Source organism: Pongo abelii, chromosome 4, assembly GCF_028885655.2.
Source record: "Pongo abelii isolate AG06213 chromosome 4, NHGRI_mPonAbe1-v2.0_pri, whole genome shotgun sequence".
Classification (NCBI taxonomy): domain Eukaryota; kingdom Metazoa; phylum Chordata; class Mammalia; order Primates; family Hominidae; genus Pongo; species Pongo abelii.
In genome coordinates, this window is record NC_071989.2 from 133624411 (window position 1) to 133635757 (window position 11347).

The following is an 11347-nucleotide window of genomic DNA, read 5'->3' on the forward strand; positions in this document are numbered from 1 at the left end:
TATAGTTATCACAGATTTATTGAAAATTTTATCTTTACCCACACTGGTTTGAAATGCTCTCTTCATGGTAATTTCCATATGTATTTGGGTGTGTTTCTGGACTTTCTTTTCCATTGATGCTTTTGTGTATTCCTGGCCTATTACTAAAGTGATATGAACTGCAGCTTTATCGTATGTTTTATTATCTGGTACAACTCCTTATTCTTCCTCTTTATAATCCAGCTAGTTTTGTATGTTTACTTTTCAGGCTACTGTAGTGACAGTTTTATTTTGTAGATTTTAGAGTGTTCTTTTTTTTTTTTCCAAAAGAAATGATAATTTAACATTGAGCTCTTATTTCTAAGAACAAGATAAATTGCAATTTATTGAAGGCATACAGTATGTCTTTCCATAGATTCTGAAAAATTTTCACCTTGTAATGTCCTACACATTCCATATAAAGTTTGTTTTTGCAAAGATCTTTCTGTTTGGGACTGTGATTGAGATCTTTTCTTCCATTATATTTTTAAATTGGTTATTATTTATATATGAGAGTTTATATTTATTAACTATATAAATATCATAATGTCTTCATTTGTAACAGATTTCTAGTTCATTCCATTTTTTCACATATGCAATTATATTATCTGTAAACAACACTTTATCTTTTATTTTTAAATATTTATAATCTGTTTCAGATTAGTATAATTGTTTGTAGTACTGCTCATCTGGGTCCAAAATCAGATATTGCCAAGTTAGCAAAATGTTCTGATCCTCAGTTTCCTCGTCTGTAAAATGCTGAGAAGGGCAGTACTTACCCCAAAGGGATAATATAATGATCCAGCTAGTAAATGTATAAAGCAATTAGCAAAATGCCGAGAACATAATAAGCATTTACAAATGTTAATCATTGTTTTATTTTTTCTCAAAGTTAATTGCAGAGTCTAGTCTTTTATTATCATCATTAAATAATATTAATAGCAATTTTAAATGACTTTCAATGTTGATATGTGGAATGGCCTAATGGTCTATGTGCAGAGTACTGATTATAGTATAGTGAACATATAGTCTAGATTTTCCAGAGCTACTGCAGCATGTAATTTTATTATTTTAAATAAAGACAATAAATTATTATGAATCTAGATGGCACTTAATTTTATGTTTCCGTGAGATATAAATATAAGTGAATTCACAAATTGGAAAAAGAATGGTGATAGTAGGAAGCTTTGATTAATATTTCATTCTTCAATGGAAATATTTATTACTTTGCATTTATAGCCTAAGTATTTATTTACACTTTATCTTTCCTGATTTTAAAAAAGTAGGCATCATACTCAGTTGACTGATCTGCAACGTCAGTTGAGAAAATTGACAGAACCTTATATGGTGTGTTGCCCCAAAAGGATATTCAATAAATATCATTTGAGTAAAGGCACAAATAAATAAACCCAATGATTAAGAAATAAATGGACTCAGAGAGTATATATTTTTTTCCAGATTCCACAGGATGTGAGCATATGCAGTGGAAATATTGTGTTTTTCCATCCTCAGAAGAAAAGAGACAGTAGTATACTTCATCTCTTGCTAGTACAGGTAACATTCTTTATTAAGACAAATATATTTAATCAGGAGTCACTATGTGCGAAAACATTAAGTAGAGGCTTAAAATGTTAAATACTCTTTCATCAAGGAAGGTTTTTTTTTTTTTCCTTAATGCACATGTGTTAAATCTTAGTCTAATCAGCTAGTTTTTTTCTTTTACTCATGGTGGAAATTGCGGATATCTTGTTTTTACTGTAAAACCTGATTTATATGCTTCAGCTAAATGCAGAGATTTCATTTGTGAATGCTAGTCAGTGATTTATTTCATTGTTTTCTTCTTTGGACAAGTCACTGCAAAATTTTTTTTTTTTCAAGCAGGATGGCATTAACCTTTTCTGATTGCAAAGCCACTCTCCTAGCAATATCAATAATACTTTGTCATTTCAGTCAGTTACTTTACTACGTTTGATAAACAAATAAATACAGCCCTACATATCAAAAAACGAAAATGACCAGTTTGAGAATCAGCCCTTTGATAATCATCTACAACAGATTTTGGAGCCTCTGTCATATTTCAAAGAATTGGCCTTTTTCCAGTTGCTGCTGATATTGGGATTTGAGTTAATTGCCGATGCAGCTCAAACAACAGAGCAGGTGCTAGTAGAAAGAACATTCCCTGTATTTTCTTTGTTATTTATAGTCAGAGCTCTTCTCCACTAAACCCTTGAGCTGGCTTTTTAGAGCCCACTGTATAACAATTTCATTCACTTTCATGTCAACAAGCTTTGGCTTGATAAATTAAAATGGAAAAATGCTGGCTAAAGCACCACAGCCCTACGTGATTCATTTTGCTGCAAGTTTCTGGCAGCTGCCCAAGAATGACCTACTATCTTTCTAGTGTCCTTATCATTTTCCCATCTGGAAAGGGCTAAACCTTACTGTACACTGGGGAGTTAAGGGCCTGTGCAGGCTGCATTTGAAGGCCATTAACAATCATAACTCTAAAAATCATCACCCTCTTCCAGGCAAGGTTAGGACTAGACTATAGGATAGTTAGGAAGGTCAATATTTTACTTTTATTTAAATAAATACAAAAAAGGGCACAATTTCTTTAATTACCTAGGACTGCATGCTAACTCGAACTGTTATATTTTTAAACATTTTGATCTGTCTTATAATTAACCAAAGGTAATTTAGAGGAGCCCATCCTAAATTATGTAACTTCTATATTAGCTGTGAATTTACTATTAAGCAAAATTATTTATTTATTCACTTAATCTTCCTTTATACAAATGGATTTTCTTTATGGAGTCATAGGTAGGATGGCTATTTTAGTGATTATTTTAACAATTAACTATCAAGTTGCAAAAGCTATTAGGGAAAAATACCTTATTTTTGAAAAGGGAGGCTAAATGATGGAAGAATCATTATAAACTCTAATTACAAGCTTGTCCATCCAGCCCATGACCCACAGGCTGCATGCAGCCCAGGATGGCTTCGAATGTGGTCCAACACAAATTCATAAACTTTCTTAAAACATTATGAGATTTTTTTTTTTTTTTGCTCATCAGCTATCATTAGTGTAAGTGTATCGTATGTGTGGCCCAAGGCAATTCTTCTTCCTTCCACACTCCTGTTAATTACAGCAAGTTTTATCATTTATAAGTAGGGACTCTTAACTAACACTGTATGTAGATTATAAGTAAATTAAGTTTAAAACCTGATACTAACTGAGCATTTATCACCCAAGAAATTGTCGAAGCATAAATATAAGGCTGTGAATTCTAAACAATTACAACTTTTAGGAAATGAAAGCTCCCTCGTTACTCGATATTTAAACTAACAATTTAAGGCTTTCAGCAGTGAACTTATAATGCACATTGGTAATTGTTGGTCTTGTCTCTAAAGTGGAAAAAGATGTAGAGATGGCCAGGCTCTTTGACCAGCCATCATTGCTAGGGTAATGAGGAAGAACTAAACACAGAGGGCAAAGCCAAGCAAAATGCTCACTCCTTTTTTTTTTTTTTTTTTTTTTTTTTTGAGACGGAGCCTCACTCTATCATCCAGGCTGGAGTGCAGTGGCACGCAAATTATCTCCCTGCCTCCCACCCCAAACTGGTCATTTCTTTAGGAAATGTAACCACTTGCAGGGGCTGCTGGGTGGTTAGAAAAGTCCAGAAACTTGAACCTTGAATCCTGTCTGGCAATTGAAACACTGGAAGGCTGCGGAGAAAAGGAAGGGAAGAAAATGCAGTTTCAAAATTAGTGTTCCTGGTATTGAATTCTGCCTAGAAAGATGCTTATTTGGGGGTGGGGTGGAGGAGGTGGCAAAAAACTTCCAATGGGATTTTGTTTTTATAAAGGTAAACTCAAGATCTAATCCTGGAATGGAACCTGAGAGTTAAATGTCTGTGAATAATAATGAAAGAGGTAAATGTCACAGTGAATAGAACTGAGACAGTAGGGTAATTCTATAACTGTGTGGCAGATCTGAGAATGGCCTATCAGCACCTCTGTGAGGCTTGAGACTCAGGGTAGGGGCAGTAACTCCAGGCTAAGAAGAATATAGTCAAAGACTCTCCCACTGCAAGGGAATTTTCAACTTTTCATTCAGTCATTTAATTAATATTCATTCATTGGGCACCTACCTTACGCTGACATTGTCTAACTGGGCAATGGTCATAAAGAATCCTTGGGATGGGGTATGGCCCTGAGACTGTAAGAGCAGGAATGCTTACCTAATTTATTTCTGTTTGTTTCTTTTCCTTTTCTTTTTTTCATGTCCCTTCTGTACTCTTAAGCTGTTACTAAAGCTTTATTAAACCCCACAGCCTTGTTGTGGATTGTGGTTAAGAATTTGAGTGGAATGTTTTTCAGCTTAAAAGCAAAGTGACATGACAATATAAAATTGCCGATATTAAGAGAAAAAAGAGAATCATTTTATGTGATAGCAACAGATGGCCAGAAAGAATGGGGCAAGACACCAGCTTGCTAGAGTAACCAACAACCACAGAATAGAGTTGTGACCCATATTAACCCTCCTCAAAAGAGTCTCAGAAATGCTTCTAAGGAGTGCCTAAATGGCCAATACTGCCCTCAGATTTAAGCAAGTGAGGTCTTTTTGGTGCCTGGGCCTGGTTAGGCCAACCATTCCTTTGGGACGAGGTGACCTGAATCTGCACCAGGGACACATGACGCCTGGTCCATGTTTTTTTCTTTCAGGGTGTTCTCCCACCATTTTACCCCCGCCCCACCTTTAACAAGGGTTGATCAGATGCTTCTAAGGAGCATCAAGACCCTCATCTATGGGACATCCCAGGGGCCTGTGTCCAGGACCCAGTTTCTGGATGGTGGAGCTATGCAGAGTGCTTTTTTTTTCACTGGCCAGCCTGCTTTTTCCATTCAGGATCATGCAGAGTTGGGCCTAGAGAATGGTGTTGACAAGCTGACACATCCTCATTCACATGAGACACAGAACGATTTCAGCGTTCTGTCTTGCCTACCATCTACCGTTGACTTTTAAGTTTAAAATGCATGTGAAGGCCATGTGTTGGCTCTTTGAGTTTTCACCACAGCATCACCTCAAGTCCGGCACACAAAGGTGGTGAGGGGCTGCCATGGTGTTATTTACTCTGTATGTACCCTCAGTGGCACCTAGGATTATCAGTCTACCCCCTCACCAGGCAGTCTTGGGGGACGCCTGAAGAGACCAGGAGTCTCTTCAGAGGACAGAAAAGTGCTATGCAAAGCCAACAGGCCCTTCAGTTGATATCCTCTTTTGCTTCTTATTGATACAATGATGTTTTACTCACCCTGGTCTGTCTTTAGCTGTACCACATGAGGAACAGACATTTCTTGTGAGAATGAGACTGTTCTGTCCATCCTACCTAAGGGCTTTTTGCCTATTGTCTCTGCTGGTTGTGGTATATGGAAGTCGAGGGAGCAGTCAACATTGAAAATAATCAAATTATAGGAATGCTATGATTATGGCCTACTCAGTTGGGAGATGTGTAGTTCTATGTTTTTACAATGTAAATTTTTGTATGGTAAATTTAACATGCCCAGAAAACAAAAGGTGGTTTGCATTTTTTTCTGCATACCCTGGATATTCTTGTATTGTGGTCGTCATCAACAAAGCTCAGTAACAACTGTTGAAAGGGTCATTGGAAGCCATTATCCACAGAGCGCAGGATGGATAATGCAATGGTATGACTAATGATGGAACCAGCAGTAAGTGAATGGTATTAGATAATTACAGAGGCAAGAAGGTCTATATTGTTTCAATACAAGCAGTTTTTAAAGAGCGTGGCGTTATTGGTAATAATGTTGTTGCTACCTCTTTTCTCCCAGCAGGAGATATGAAATTAGACAGGGATGGCACACTTGGCAATAAAGGGACACAAGAGATGGTTCTTGTGTCCTAGCTCACCTTGGACAGCTATTATGGCTGAGGATTCTTTTAGTTTGAGCAAGTGGGCCTAAAATCTTTGATTTCAAGTCAGTCTCATGTGTACCTTTTCCTCAGTCTAATTCTTGACCATGGTGCTTGAGGCTATCCAGTGGGCAGAATAGATGAAGAAGGAGGAAAAGAAAAAAGAAGAAGGAAGAAGAAGGGAAAAAATTAAAAGAAGGAGGAGGAAAAGATAAAGGATATACCAAGGGGGAAAAAATGGTTCTTCCTAAGACAAAGGTCAAACATTTGAGAACCTTCAGGGGCCTCTGCAGGCTGCATAAATGAGTGTACAACAGATGGGCTGAGATAATAAGGAGTGGTAGGAATTCTGGCTTACTTTACATTGAGCTCCAAACAGTTATTACTATGAAAGATGCTGGGCCCAATTTTGCTAAATCTTTCAAATTTTCAGGAGAAGCTAAAATCAAATTGTTAGGTGAAATACTACTAGTTTTAAATACTGGTAACTAATTAAGACACTAAAAGTTCTATGTGAACTTTAGGAGATGTCTGGCTCACCTACAATCAGTTTGCCAGCTCAGCCCCAAGACCTGGAGAACAGTATAGGTTAGCAAGCCAATGACACCCAAGCCTTCCAAGAACAGGGAAATGCCTGTCAAGCAGGAGATACAGCAACTTTTGGGAAAGGAAATAGGAAATGATATCAAGAAATACAATCCAAAGAGAGTTGAAAATCAAGCATTCTTGATTAGTTCTCTTATCCCTTCTAAATCCCTGCTCCCCAGCACTATGGCCCTGGATAGCTTTTTGCTTCTTCCTGGATGGGCAGATGGGAATGCTGGGGTTTGGTCCCTTTCTGGGATAGTGAAAGATGGCCTGTGACCTTCAGGATGTTGTGTTAGAGACAGGGATTGAATCTAATTGCAAAGACATAATTTTTGAGGTTTTGGATGAAGAAGGATTTGGGGGAAAGTCCCCAAGGCAACTGGCCTGATGTGGACAGAAACCATTTTAAAAGCACCTCTCTTCAAGCATATGCACTCAGTGGGGCCCTGGGAAGGGTGAGGGGTCAGGTTACATTGCTTGGACTAAACCAGCCATCTTAACTACACGTCACTAGCTGGAGATATATATGTATATACACATCTCCAAATACACATACACACGCACACATACACACACACACATATATACATATACATATATGCATGAAAATTAACTATGAAATAGGTTTAATAGAGACCCTTGGGAAATCATAGCCAAAATTGATGCGGCATTTACTATAGGTTCTAAGGTCTTTTGCATGTATTAACTCATTTAAATTTCACTGTAGCCCTAAGGGGTTGGTAGTATTTTTATACTCCTTTTTCCAGGTGAAAATACTGATGAAAAGAGAAATTAATCACCTGCCCATGGTCACACAGCCAACAAACAGGGAACCCAGAAAACCCAGGCAGGTTGGCTGCAAAGTCTGGGTCCATAACTAGATGATTTATCTGTAAGAGTATATCTATCTTTTCCCTGTCGATTTACTTAAGTTGTAAAATAAAAATCAACTGCTACTCAAGGGTGAAGAATATTAACTAGGGTTGGTAAATCAGAAGAAAAATAAGATCACCAAGTTCTCTTTCTCAGGTTCAGATTGTTTTTTTAGCCAGCACGCAGAGGCGCTCTAGGGGAGCAGAGAGCAAAAGGACAAGTGAAATTCTTGCTATGGGAAATAATTCAGTCTTTCCTGTGTTGAGGGAACAGTTCAGGGAAACTCTTGGTCACTGTGGAAGTGATAAATTGGCCAGGAAAATTAAACTCTTCCCTCTTATGAACAAAGAAGAAGAAGCTAGTAAATTGGGGCTGAGATAAAGTTTGGGGTAATACTGAGGGAGAGAGAAAGTCAATTTTAGATTAGCAGATGTCACATTGGTTGAATTTAATATTTTCCTCTTTGAACTCTTCTTTTTCATAGCACACTGTGATAAACATTAAACAAAATATAGTTTTTCAGAAAAACTTTATTGGGCAACTCTATTTGCCAATCTCTGCACTGGCTTTGTAGGTGTGCTGTGAATCCTCATATGTTATTATTATTCATTTTATTGAGGATGAAGATGAGACTAAATTTAAATGACTTGCTTAAGACCACAGCTAATAAAGAGCTGAGTCAGAATTTGCAACTGTTTATTGCTACAAAATCTGCACTATTTTCATTGAATTAATTTGATTCACTCAATCCTTATTTATATGAAATATATTGAGCAGAGGATGTGCTCCAAAGCTATTCTCTAGTTTCCCCTTCTTATGCCTCTAGCTACTGAGCCCATGCACTTTTGTTATAAACCTGAATTTTCTAAGTGATAAGGATGGTTTCCCAGCAAAATAACAGTGTTTTTTTTTTTTTAATTAGGAATGAGTTTACAATTACCAGACCTTCACTAGACTAATTATCTTCTATTTAACATGCTGTATCACAGTTTTTGTAGTGGGAAATGATGACAGATTTTAAAAGATTATCTTAAAATTGCAATTCCTCTTTTTCTCTCTATAGAGCATGGCAACTGGCAACTAATCAGCTCACTAAACATGTGGCACTCAGATTCTGCCTTCTTTAGATATTGGCCACCATTCAAAGCAATGAATAGGAAGATTTTTCTTACAAGTGACAGAATGCATATTTTAAAAGTATCCATAAAGACTTTATCCAGAAAAGTAACTTGCTGAATTGATAATTTTTTTATAGTCATGCAGTGAAGTGTATTAAACATAGAGTATTTGTACATTTTGATGATAAGATTGTTCTATACCATGTCTTTTTAATGATTCTTCCAAGTGCATCAGTCTGGTTGTAAAGCTAATGGGTTGAGGTTGTCTGTGAAGAACTGGTCCAAACCCCTAGAGAAATTCTCTGACAGCACATAGTTGAAATCCTATTATGGCTGCTCCATAGCCAAATATTTGAGGCACCAATCAATGCTGGAAGTATAAGACAGAAAGAAGTGCAGAATGAGATTGAGGGCTCTTCAATACTGCCTGTTGCTCTTTCACTTTTATTTGGTTGTATGAGCATTAAATAAAATTTTAAAAAGAGGAAAAGAAAACCTTGAGCCTCAAATTGAAAAAAAAAAAAAAAAAAGCGCTTCGTCATAGGACTACTTCATCTGTCAGCATCTCTTTTATTTCCCCGTAGTAAACCGAAACATTAGCACAGTCTTGTAGATACAAGCTACAGATTCCTCGGGGCAAATTGCACACCTTTAACTCTTTAGGGAAAAAGAATTCTGTCCCGTAATTATTATTGTGTGTCAAGTTTGTTATGAAGGAACATGAACTATGTAGCTTCTCATGAGGCACTTGAAGATTAAGACCCTCAGTCAAAAGGGAAGAGAAGAGAAGAATCAGAGTTCGCAAACTTTAAACAAAATAGAGACATCAGTATTTATTACCTGTGCATCAGTGAGATTCACAATTCTTAAAATATGCAAGCTAAACAGTTGTGAAGCAGATAAAAAAGACTACAAAACATCCAAAGAGATCGCTTATATTTACATATAAAAGAAATATCACATTGATGCATGTTAGCACTAATGATTTAAAATACAGAGCACATATTTTCTCAAAACTAACAACAATCGTTAGAAATTTTTAAAGTCCTTTAAAATATGCAGTGTCAAGGGTTATGGAAACAGCACCATAAAAGTTAATATCTTGCATATATGCAAGGATTAAATTAAAAGTATTTGGTATTTGGAATGAGGCTAATATAACCTGAAGCTTAGGAAAAATATGTTTGAATACATGAAAAATGAATGTAGAAATGAAGCCAGTGGAGGTGGAAAAAAGCCAGGGCACAGGAAAAAGAAAACAAAATAGGAGAAGTGTGTCATGTAAAAAAATAAATGCTCCTGTATTATTTGGCAGCTACATAATTCACATTCATTTTATTGTTTGCAAGCCAAAATATGAATATTTTGATTTTACACTGAAGGAGATGCTGGTAGAGCAGTTATAAATAAGAAAACCGTTTAGAGACTTTATAGTCCATGTAAAACCTTACTGAACTTTTAAATACCGTTTTTAAAGGACTCAGTCAACCTCCGATTGTTCTTGTGCCAGTTTTACCCAATCATGTAACCAGTGGCTTTGGGAGAAACTCCTTTAGAGATGTATATTTTGCAGATCAGTGACAGAAAACAAACTTTGCTTTTCTTTCTTGTGGTCTGCTCCTCTTCCTCATGTTGTATTAGTCAGGGTTCTCTAGAGGGATAGAACTAATGGAATATATATATATATATATGAGTTTATTAAGTATTAATAAATATATATATGAGTTTATTAAGTATTAAGTCACACAATCGCAAGGTCCCACAATAGACTGTCTGCAGGCTGAGGAGCAAGGAGAGCCAGTCCAAGTTCCAAAACTGAGGAACTTGGAGTCCGATGTTCAAGGGTAGGAAGCATCCAGCACAGGAGAAAGATGTAGGCTGGGAGGCTAGGCCAGTCTCTCTTTTTACATTTTTCTGCCTGCTTTACATTCTAGGCATGCTGGCAGCTGATTAGATGGTGCCCACCCAGATTAAGGGTGGGTCTGCCTTTCTCAGCCCAGTCATTCAAATGTTAATCTTCTTTGGCAACACCCTCACAGACACACCCAGGATCAATAATTTGTATCCTTCGATCCAATCAGATTGACACAGTATTAACCATTACACATGTGTTAGAGGACTCTGCAGTTATCCAAAACACAGAATGAGAAACAAAGCAGTGTTGCAGATGGCGGCATACTGAAGGGGCAGCATATAAGAGCAATGAATATAGACTGTACTTATTACAGGTTCGCTTTCAGGGCTGAATTTCCAAGAAAGATGCGGATATTGTTCTCTACTTTGGGGACTGTTATTTTCCCACTTTTTTCAGAGGTTCTTCATTGTTGTGCAGATTCAGGTTATTAAGGTCAGGACTCTTCTCCTTGACTGTGAACACCACTTTGCAGCCAAGCAAGGTTTGAGGAAGACATTGACAGGCATTTTTTGTAGGGAGAAACTGTCATTTCTTAGGAGCCAGACATGCCAGGGACTTTACATGTTTTAGCAGTCAGGATCCTAGAAAGAAACAGATGGCACACTCAAACAGGGGTAAGTGAGGAGAATTCAATAAAGAGATGCTTTACAAAGGTGTGTGCAGGGTTGTTTTAGGGAGACTGGCAAAGGATGTTGCAGTGCAGAACTAGCAAAGGTAGGGAAGCCTTAGAGCACCAAAGCACCAGGAGATGGAGCAGCTGAAGTAATCCAGAGAGAGAAGGGGCTTCTTAACAAAAGCTATGACCTTCAATAGGTTGGCACAGTTTACCTAGAGAAGACCCAGCAAAAGAATGGGGGAATTCAATATCCTGACTGCTTTCCTGTCTTCTCAAAATCCTTT

General features: G+C 37.1%; 1 long non-coding RNA gene across 1 annotated transcript in view; it reads left to right on the plus strand.

The window, feature by feature from the left end:
- Positions 1 to 1450: 1450 nt before the first annotated feature.
- The window catches only part of LOC134761494 (uncharacterized), a 200231-nt gene continuing 190334 nt past the window's right edge, over positions 1451 to 11347 (plus strand). The window contains exon 1 of the long non-coding RNA XR_010140172.1: positions 1451 to 1572. This is a non-coding gene — a long non-coding RNA (uncharacterized LOC134761494). The remainder of the gene's footprint in view (positions 1573 to 11347) is intronic.